The sequence below is a fragment of the Saccostrea cucullata genome, unplaced genomic scaffold (genome assembly GCF_032062105.1).
Source record: "Saccostrea cucullata isolate Sc308-1 unplaced genomic scaffold, CSIRO_AGI_Scuc_v1 ctg9042, whole genome shotgun sequence".
NCBI classification, from domain to species: Eukaryota; Metazoa; Mollusca; class Bivalvia; order Ostreida; family Ostreidae; genus Saccostrea; species Saccostrea cuccullata.
Window position 1 is genome coordinate 21,745 of NW_026930755.1, and position 8,595 is coordinate 30,339.

Here is an 8,595-nt window from a genome sequence, read left to right on the forward strand (position 1 = left end):
TATAGTGAAATTGCATTAATTCTTTTAAAATCTTCTTCTCTGTTCCTGTGTATTAAATAAACTAACTTAGTACATAGTTATGATGACGAAGAGTGCCTCTTTCACAATTTTGAATTTTATGGCCCCAGGGTCGAGGTTCTGGTGTTAAGGCTGAGCTCTATTGGTTATATTATGAAAATGCATTTATTCTTTAAAAATCTTCTTTTCTGCTTCTGGATATTAAATAAACAACATAAAGTACATAGTTATGATGAGCAAGAATGGCGCCTCAACCAAATTTGTGAATTTTTACGTCCCCTGTGTCAGTGGTTTTGCCATTTGCTTTAGGGAAGGGGGGGGGGGGGCTCTTTTGATTATATAGTGAAAATACATTAATTCTTTGAAAATCTTTTCTTTTGCCCCAGGGTATTAAATTATGCCAATGATCTAAGTATAAGTTGTATGTATATATTTTTGATGAAAAAAGGTGCATCTAGCAAAACGGTTAGTTTCATGCCCCCCCCCCCCCCTGGGTCAGGGGTATGGGGGGTTTACATAGTCTGAAAATAAATTAATGCTTTAAAATCTGCTTTTTAGTATTAATCAACTATTTATTATGAAATAAAATTTATGATAAAATTTCCAACATTTTGAAATAAATGGCCCCAGGGTTAGTGGTTCTTTTGGGATGAGGTGCATAACTGGTTATAAAGTGAAAATGATTTTCTCTTTGTTACTCTGATCTACGTCTGGGTATTAAGTAACTAGAAAAAGCATGCTAAGTTATAATTATGATAAGCAATAGTGCCTTTTTCAAAATTATGAATTTCATGGCCTCTGGTTTAAAACACGAAATAAATTCAATTGTCAAAAGTTGTTACATGATCCTCAGGTGACCTATAAGGCCCGTGGGCCTCTTGTCTTTCAAAATTGGCAGAGGGTATTTCTTGAGTATAAAGGATACATTTTAACAAACTTAAAAACAGACATGGAAAAAATATTCTGGCCTCCTCTCCAAATGTATTATATTTTCTATTTGGGGTTTATTTATGTTTTAAGTGCAGTGAGTGCTTATCATCCATAGATGTGTCTTGACTTTGAACCAAGGTCATTCTGAAAAGTTGAAGGTCACTTGCAGAAAAAGAAAAAAAATTTTATCTGAAGAATCATTAGCAGCTCATACTTGGACAGATATTACAGTGAAAACTGTCTAATCCGACACCTGAATAATCCGACACACTGTGAATTCCCATTCTAGTATTTTCCTTGTTTTTAACACTGTGCAATCTGACACCCTGTCTATTCTGACACAAAATTTGTCTCCCGGTGCATGTCGGATTAGACAGGTTTCACTGTAATTGCTTTTTACACTGGAGTAAGCCATGACCTTCACCCAAGGTATTCCTAAAGTTCAAATTCACTGACAGAAAAGCAAAAAAAAAAAAAAACCATTGTCTGGACTTTCACCTTGTACAGGGATTTGTCATGATTTAATCCAAGATCATTCAAGCAAGGTCAAGTTCATGAAAGATAAACTGAATATAATTATACGCCCGTCTTCAGACAGGACGTATTATGTTATAGGCTTCGTGTCCGTCCGTCTGTCCGTCTGTTAGCTTTTTCGTTTCCGGCTCATAACTTTAATACTATTAGGCCTAGGATTATCAAACTTTGTCATCTGATGCGTCTTGGGTAGAAGGTGTGTCGCGCACAAAAAGTAGGTCGCTCTGACCTTTAATTAAGAAGTTATAGCCAAATATGGAAAAATCCTTTCCGGCCCATAACTAGAAAACTATTAGACTCAGAGTCATCAAACTTGGCCAGTTTATGCATCTTAGGTAGAAGGTGTGTCGCGGCCTATTTCAAGGTCACTGTGACCTTTAGTTTAAGTGATTTTTTTAAAAAAACTAAGTCTTTAAAATTTTAAATTTCATAATCCTAAAAAATGTAAAAATATAGTTGTATCCTTGTTTAAAAATGTTAAATCAAGTAAAAACTTATTTTTTCATTATATGCTTTACAGCAATCTTAACAAATGTTAATGTTTTGAGAGGAATTCAGTTTGTCCCATGGGCATAATTATCAAGCACTGGTCAAGAAGAATTTTGATAGCAGAAATTTGCATGTCAAATTAGAGAGAAATTAATGAGTTTATTGTCAGGAGCTAACTGGTAGTCTAAGAGCATCTCTGATCATGCAGCTGTCATCTTAATTTATCTCTTGGGAGTTGGGCAAAAAGAAATGGCCTCATAGTTGCTTGTGTTAATTAAGAGTTCTTGATGGCTATAGTCCAGATAAAGATCTTTCAATTGGTGTAATGTAATTAAAACAAATTGATGTTTAATGTATGATTAAAACTAAATTAGTATTGTATAATATAATGAAAACTAATTATACATGTGTTCATTGAAATAAAATTACCGGGGTACATTTCAATTTTTATATATTTGCAACAAATTGCAGTCACCATGCCTCACTTAGAATTTTATAGTCTAAAGAATAATTTATTTTTGATTTTTTTTATTAGACTGTAGCATTTCCATTATTCCATTAAATATGCAATAAACAATTTAAGCTGCAGATGGATATTTGTTAAGTTCTAACACAGCCAGTTTAGAATTATATGTATTATTTGTTATAATTAATCCCTACACTGTAAGTTTCTTAGGGATGTATGTACAATATTTTAAACATGATAAGAAATGGAAATTAGATCATTGAAATCTGTGTCAGTCTGTTAATCAAGGTTATCTGATTTTCTTGCACCCCAACCAATTTATGATTATTGAACAATATATTTGACGGGCGTATCATGCTGTGGCGGGGCACTTTATTCTTTTCTGTTGTAACTTTGCAATTGAAAATCATTGGAAGCCTGAAGTTGGGAGACAGATCATTTATGACCTTAAGTATACCATGAACTCATGGCCTTGACCAGGTCATTCCAGCAAGTTCAAGGTCTTTGGTATTAAAAGTGTAAAATTCATAAAAGGCTCATTTTCTAGAAAAGTACAAGTTTATCTACACAAAGTTCAAACCCGTTTTTTCTCTCCATTGACAGGTTTTCTTTTGTGTTGATTAGAATGGGAATTAATTAATTGTTTGTGGTGTGACCAGAGACATATGAATTAATCATATTGAATGTTATTAATTTTTCCTTCCAATAAATGCAATAATCATATTGAATGTTATTGATTTTTCCTTCCAATAAATGCAATAATTTCCATTAAGCCTGAACATTGCAGTGAATTATGCACTATTAAGGGTTAAACGCGTACATGTACGCGGGGTGTAAAACTAATTATTGGAAGTATTTCATAATTAAAAAAAAAACGAATTGTCATTTTCTGCGAATATTTTTTTTTTATTATATTTCTCATGATGATAATTATCTAAGTTATTATCGTACATGTATATTTATGATACCTTCTTTATGGTACTTTACTGTCAGACTCTTCATTAAAAACGATATTTAAGATAATTTAAGAAATCCTCACTTACCGTTTTAGTATTTTATCAATAATACGAATATTTTTCAACATGCTGTCAACATACAGTTATGTTGCAATTTGCCCCATAGAATCAAAATATACTTTTCTCTATATGGAAAGTTAAAAAGGTCTTAATTATATAATTATTTATTAATTAGTGATGAAAAGACGATTACAATTCACATTTATATCACAGAATCTGTGATTTTTTTTTTTTGGACAAAAAAGCCTTTAATGTTGAATGTTTTGTTAATTCTTACAAGTGAAAAAAATCTCCATTTTAATGCATTTAGTTCAAATTCATGTGCCTTTTGAGCGACACTGGACTGTACATTTTTCTTAACTTTTCGAAAGTGGCCATAGCAACGGAACAGTTTTAGTGCTCAATTTAATCCCTCTTTGGACAACATTGAAAGGAATTAACGTATTTCTGACCCAGTTAAACGCTATTTGTATTTTCAATATCCTGACCGAATTATAAGATGTAAATTTTAGCCTCTGAATGTCTGTTATTAGATAGACGGGACGGGGAGAAAGTTTTTATTCTAAAGGATAGCGGGATTTAAAGTAAGTCACTTTACTGTTCTTTTAATCGTTTTACTTTACTAAAAATTTAAGGATCTTCCGTACACAAAAGGAACACTTGGGAAGTTAATATGTTTAATGAACAATTAAGTTATTGAGCTTAACTGTTTAAAAAAAAGGGGGGGGGGGGCGAAAAAGCTGAGAAAAATGTCCATTGATCGAAGAAGAAAAAAATTTATTGGAAAACTGAATCAATTATAATACAATTTGTCTTGGTAAATGTATTCAACTCATATCCCATTTAAATAAAAGTGGAGTAAGGATGCAACTAAACTCAAAAAATACACTTTAATAACGCAGAGACCAAATTTATATACATGCATTCATTTTTCAAGATACATGTAATATATTCATGATATTATAAACAAGATTTAAATGTTCTTTTCTTTGAGCTGTGCGGTGAGCAGAATTCTCAATTTTATTTTTATCTTAGGAGGCTTTTTGCTGTATATTCATTTTTGCTGAAAGAATTTTCCCGCTTCTTTCAGTAAGATTTTAATTTCGTAGATTAAGACATTGATTTTTGAGCAGATTAATGCAAATAAAATATTTCATATTTATTTTGGGCGTGTATAAAAAAGTTTAATACAAACTGAGTATTTATACTTTAGCAATTTAAAGCAATTTGAGCTGCAACTTTGATGGCGGAATTTTTTGTTGCAAAATTTTAAATATCTATTTCAAAGACAGAAAAAAATAACGTTAATAAACCTCTGTTGTTCATTTTTGTGGTGGAAGAACTATTTATATACTTTGATTGAATCAAAATTATGTTATTGTCCTGTACAATTATGATTTATTATATAAAACTGTATATTGAATTTTAAATATTACATAAACATTTCCTCGCCCATTTGGAAACAATGTCAAAAAATTTCCGCAAATTTTTGTTTAAAAAATGCATTTTTAATCAAAATGGATTCACAAAAGAATCAGCATGCTGTTATTATCTAACCCAGTTTAAAGTTACTGTTACTTCATCCAAACATGAACCTCTAACACGAAAGAAGACTTCCGATTGAAATCAAATGTACAAGGACAGATACTGCTGTCTTAAGTAATTTTGAGTAATGTCTAGACATTTTTTTTTTTGATATGTAGGGTTATTTTCGCCCCGTGTTATTTTCACCCTTTCGCATTTGGAAACAAGTTTGTCCCGTTTTAAATTCGCAAAGAAAAAAATTGTTAAAGATATTTTCATATATAATACTGTTTGCTTAAAATTCAGGAAATATTCATAGGAGATGCTCACTCCTCCATGACACCTGATCCCACCTCTGATGTTTTCGAGGTCCGCATTTGCTCTGCTCCTATTAATTTAATCAGTATTTTGTTATGTAAATCAGACTACATGATTGCATTAGACATCAAGCATAGCCTATATAAGTCCTCTCCAAGGTCAAGGTTACAAATGCTAAGAATTGACAGTGGTTTATAATGATGAAAAAAAAATCCTTATTTACATTTATTACTTTTGTTAACAAGATTAAATGGGGAAAAAAGAAAATAAATCTTATTATTTAATGCATGTTTAATGGGATTTTGAGCTTTAATATACTGTTCGTTATCTCATTATATTTCATTAAATATGTTACGGAATTACTTACAAATGACATTCAAACCCCGGGTCGGAACATCATATGACATGTAATGCAGTAATATTCTCTTCGCGTACATATGTTCTTGATGTACTAGTAATTCTTTGATGTACCTTTGTTCTGATATATAACTGTATCAAATTACCATAATGTTTCTTTATAGTTTGCTCGTAGTGGGAGCATGGTAGGGTGATTTTACCCCTGCTTTGGACTTTCAGTAGAGCGTGACTTTCTCGGCGCTACGTAATGGCGAATACTAGTAGATTCCCATTGGTTACGAAATTAACATAATGTTAAAATAACATCAGGAACTTAAAATTGCTGTTGATAACGATGAGACGACTTATGCCCCACCTCTGTGCCGTGAGAGAACTTTTAATTGGCTATTCACTATACCAGTTGACATTCGGCCGCATTTCTATCATATGTATATTTCAATAGTGAAGGAAAGCTGTGTAAATTTCAGAAGCTAATTAGGCAACGTCGAGAATGCCACGCCTTACTGAAAGTCCAAACTAAGCGTGTAATGCTACTATTTCTCATGTTCAACGTATCGGTATCAATAGATTAAAATAACACGTTTTGAATTAATTGGGAATTCCTTTCTACGAAGATTATTTATTTTTATACTTCAGTCAACATGATCAAGCAAAGGCTATGTAATTTCTTGTCGGTCAAGGACAGAGGATTTATTTTCAATATTTTTGAGGACAGATTATTAATTTCAAAACTCTCCTTCCCCCACCCCACCTCCGAATCAATTTGTCACCCCTTAATAAACTTATCTTACATGTAATGGTGTCAAAGTTTGGGGAGCTGATAGAATATAATACTGTATGTAGAAACAAGTTCATCCAGTATTGAAAGGGAATCTGTAAGTCAAACATTTTTTTACAATTAAATACAAGATTTATCTTATGCACATGATTGTTTTTTTTTTTTTATATAATTATATAAATTGATTGATTGAATTGTTAAACTTATGTTTTCTTAAATATTTAGTTTGCTATGTTGCTTGGGTTTGTATTTTCTATTTGAGATAAATATTTGGTTACATAGCAAAAGCATGTTCTTATATAATTTTATTTTAACTATCATCATACCGGTATGCCTTTTATTTACACTAGGAATTGAAATCTTTTATTTTCTTCCTCCTATTTACATCAAGAAAATATAAAGTAAAAGGTGTGATTTTGAAATACTAAACTCCTATAGCTGAAAACATATTATTTTAAATGAATTACTTTATTACTTAAGGAATGGAGCTTATTTTAACGTATGTTATACGATATAAGAAATATTATAAGATGAGCTTCATTCCTTAAAATTTAATTTCTATGTAGACAGTTAGACAATTTTCCTCCAAAAATGGCTTCAAATTGAGGATATTCTAAAAGTAACGTTAAACTTTGACACTGTAGTAAACTATAGTGAACTATAGTTTACTATAATAATATACTATACATTTATTTAGTTTTTTTTATAAGTGAAGGACCAACTCCTTACTCCTCCGGGAATCTAATACAAACGTTCTAACACTGAGCATCTGCAAATGAGTGGAGGGACATAAATTGAAGCAATGCCAGGAATTTTTTTCATTTCAAAACTCTTACTCCATGAAATGTGTGTTTAGCGACGTAATTTGCATCTGGATCAATTTCGATTTGGAATCTCAGTTGATTGATGTGTAATCTCTTTGTAAAGTAATGTCCCGCTTTGCATTGCACTTGTTTGTTTTTTTTACTTTTAATATTTTTAATACTCTTATACGTTCTAAGCTTAAACAGCAGAAGAACACGTGAGATAATTATTGTAAAATTTTACTTAACTTCAAAAATTTGACTGAGTAAATGCTGGACTTAATCAGATTGTTTGAGTTCCATCTTTGAGTTGTTTACTAAACCTTTTTTTCGCAAATGCCTGTTATTTATATCGTCTCTTTGTTAAGGGGCTAATGTTCACACATACACATACATGTACTCCATTTTAATATCAAAGGTTATAACGAATTTGTCTGATTATTTTTATGAAGAATACGCTGTTACTGAAACAAATGGTATATATATTCTTGATTTGATTTGAATATATTTTATTATGTTATAAATACATTTATTAACTAGTGCTAATTGTAACGGGGACCGTTACAGATGTTCCCCAAACGCTCCCCAACTCCCTTTTGGTGCCACATTCCCCGTAATCTCTATTAAATAAGAAATACTTTATGGAATTTAGACTTAATCAAGGTCTTCCCAGAAAAATACAAAATATATTTAAAAATAGGCATTGCACGCTTATTCATGTGCGTAACGACCATATTATCTTGTCTGCACTATCTAAAATTTAAATATACTTAATATCAAAGCATTTAATCCGAAAGTATTAAAAATACACTCATTCGAGTATATTTTTAATTTTACTCATTTCACGTGCACGCACGTGCAGGCACGTGCATAATGACTACACCTTGTTGTAGGATTCCCTTTTATTTACCTATGTTCTAAGTCTCATCCTGTTTGGTTGAAAAACAAGGGAGTTATAGCCATTTGAAGTTTCAGCCAATCAGATTGCAGCACACATGCCTGCACGTGATTTCATAAATTTTTATCTTTATCGTATTGAAGGATATCTAAATGAATGACTATATTTTAAGATTCAGAACATTTCGTCAAAAAAACAAAGGAGATATAGCCGTATGAAATTTCAGCCAATCAGATTGCAGCACACGTGCATGCGCGTGATTTCATGAATTTTTTTCTATGTCATATTTTAGGATATCCTAATGTATGACTATGTTTTAAATTTCAAAGCATTTCGTCAAAAAACAAAGGAGATATAGCCATTTAAAGTTTCAGCCAATCAGATTGCAGCACGCGCGCATGCGCATGATTTCACGAAAGTTTTTATATATCATACTGTAGATCTTCATAATGTAGGACTATGTT